The sequence below is a fragment of the Alosa sapidissima genome, chromosome 7, assembly GCF_018492685.1.
Source record: "Alosa sapidissima isolate fAloSap1 chromosome 7, fAloSap1.pri, whole genome shotgun sequence".
Classification (NCBI taxonomy): domain Eukaryota; kingdom Metazoa; phylum Chordata; class Actinopteri; order Clupeiformes; family Clupeidae; genus Alosa; species Alosa sapidissima.
In genome coordinates this window covers 16798061-16800560 of record NC_055963.1, presented here as the reverse complement: position 1 = coordinate 16800560, position 2500 = coordinate 16798061, and the positions used below count along the sequence as shown (strand labels likewise).

Here is a 2500-nt window from a genome sequence, read left to right as displayed (position 1 = left end):
CAAGGAGAGGCACACACACACACACACACACATAGGCAACCACCCACACACACACACACACGCATACACGCACATACACACACACACACCCACGCACGCATGCGCGCACGCTGACTGCAATAAGACCCACTGAAGCAGGTAAACTTTAGGCTGACTGAGAGGAACATCACATGCTATCAGCAGGCAAAACCACCACTCAGAGACCTTTCACTCTCTCTCTCTCTCACATACACACACACACACACACACACACACACACACACACACACACACACACACACACAGATAAATAAATACATAAACAAAGAAAAGCCACCACTCAGAGATCTCTCACTCTGAATAAATGCAAGTTCTTCAAAGATCAGAATTTGACATTTAACTACAAAAGGCTCTTTCAGAAGAGTCAATACACAGCCCAGTTCAAATCCTTTCAACTCAATTACATGTGTTCCTAAACTTACTACTAAAGTTAAACCTGACAGGAATGAAAACAGAATTAAATTCTAACATATCATTACATTTGTATTCCTGCTCCATACAACTAAACTATTATCTAGTCAGTGATAGCAGTACAACTCTCAACAACTACACATCACAAACTAGAAAACTCCACAATCCTAATTCATCCCAATTGGAATAACAATAAAAGTCTAATTAGTGAAAACGCTACAGGTGTAAAGATACACGTACTCGTACCAAACCAGGACGTTGTGTACCAAATGCATTCCTTAACAGTAATCATCAGTAACCTTATTTGTTTGCAAACCAGGTTTAAAAGTGTTTTATTTGAGTGCCCACACAAATATATTACAGTAAGTGGCAGACCATTATGTCAGTTTAGTCAAAAAACATTTGACACCTTTTCAAAATACTATTCCCGTTGCACATCAGCAATACTGTGAGTAAATGTTATGTTAGCAGTACCTACGGGCTTACTGTGCTAAAAATGAACCAAACCGTGTCTTCAAAACCGAGGTACACACTGAACCGTGAATTTTGTGTATCGTTACACCCCTAGCAAACGCTACAGTTGGATTTGCATCCATTTAGTTAACTGCTTGTTTATAAAATATCACTGTGCAGGGTGCCTGTGGCCCGCGCCCCATGATAGGCTCTCAGGCGTGGCTGTAGATCGAGTGCTCTTTATTAGTATTTCCCAACATTTACTGGAAATGAACACATTCATGTCCGGCGTTTGTCCCGTATCAGGGATATTTTAAAATAAATAGCTCAATGACCTTGAGAAATGCTGTCATACTAAAATATGGTGACCGAGCGTCATCCTCTGAAGTGCCTGAACGATTCCGTTTCCTCTTCCACTACAGGAAAAGGACTAATTCATAAATCACAACACGCAACAAGCGCAGTCCCATCAATCACTGTGACTTTCCACTGAGATCAAACACGAGAGGATGTCTGTGGTAGCATTACAAGCTGTTAAGATTAACATGAATGATAACATGGATAAGTATTATTACCCATAGCTATCCCATTGTATTACAATACACTATATACTGTAAATGTGTCTGGAGAAAGCTTCACCAGGGGCGTATTCGAGGTAGGTGGTTAAGTGACAGATCTGGGGATATTACCCCAGAGGAAGTGGTAAACCTACTAGTAGACGAGCCTTTTGGCTTTGTTTAGTATGGATATTGAAGCCCCCGGGCTGTTCTATTATCAGGTTTACAACTTCCTCTCGATTATCTTGCCTAGGTTTACCACTACACCACCTACATGGAATCGTGGTCAGGATACGCATTCACATTTTCACTCACATGCTTCCCACACTTCACACAAACCTTAATCAGCTTTACATTTTCAAAGATGTCTAAAAATGTGTTTTCACTTAACCATAATAAGGTTTTGTGTGTCGACTAAAAGGAGAGAAAATCAAGCCAGCCCATTTGGAAATGCATCAACAAAACAAACACACAAACAAACAAAAAAAAAAAACAAACAAACAAAGTACAAATAAATCATGGAAAAAGGGGAGGGTGTTGGAATGTTTCCTCAAGGCGCTGTGCATTTGCAGCTGTTTTGCCTGTCAGTGCCAAACGGGGCCTTAGGCTACCAAAATGTGGTGCCAACAGAGAAAGTCCTGGCAAAACACAGGGGATTTTGGGTTTGATTTCCGTCGCACACACACCTGGTTTGGGAGGAAGCATTGACAACATGAGTCAGTTTGTCCCGTCTAGGTTCCAGCACAAAATAATGCTGGCAGCTCATCTGATTTGGTCCACACGCAAGCACACACACACACACACACACACACACACACACACACACACACACACACACTCTTGTCTACATCTAGAGGCTTGTCTCTGGAATGTGCTACATGTCCAAACCTCTTGATAGGACGCTGGGGAGACGAGACAAGCGAAGAGAACAGGTGAGAAGGGAAGAGATAGAGAGAGATAGAGGAGGAGGACTGAGGGATAAACGAATAAGAGTTTCAGAGAGGCAGACAGAATATGAGAGGGTGAAAAAGTGACAGAGA

At 41.8% G+C, this 2500-nt stretch overlaps 1 protein-coding gene across 2 annotated transcripts in view; it reads right to left on the bottom strand.

Moving 5' to 3' along the window:
• sema3ga (sema domain, immunoglobulin domain (Ig), short basic domain, secreted, (semaphorin) 3Ga) overlaps positions 1 to 2500 on the bottom strand; it is a 31161-nt gene that overhangs the window by 23203 nt on the left and 5458 nt on the right. The window lies entirely within an intron of this gene.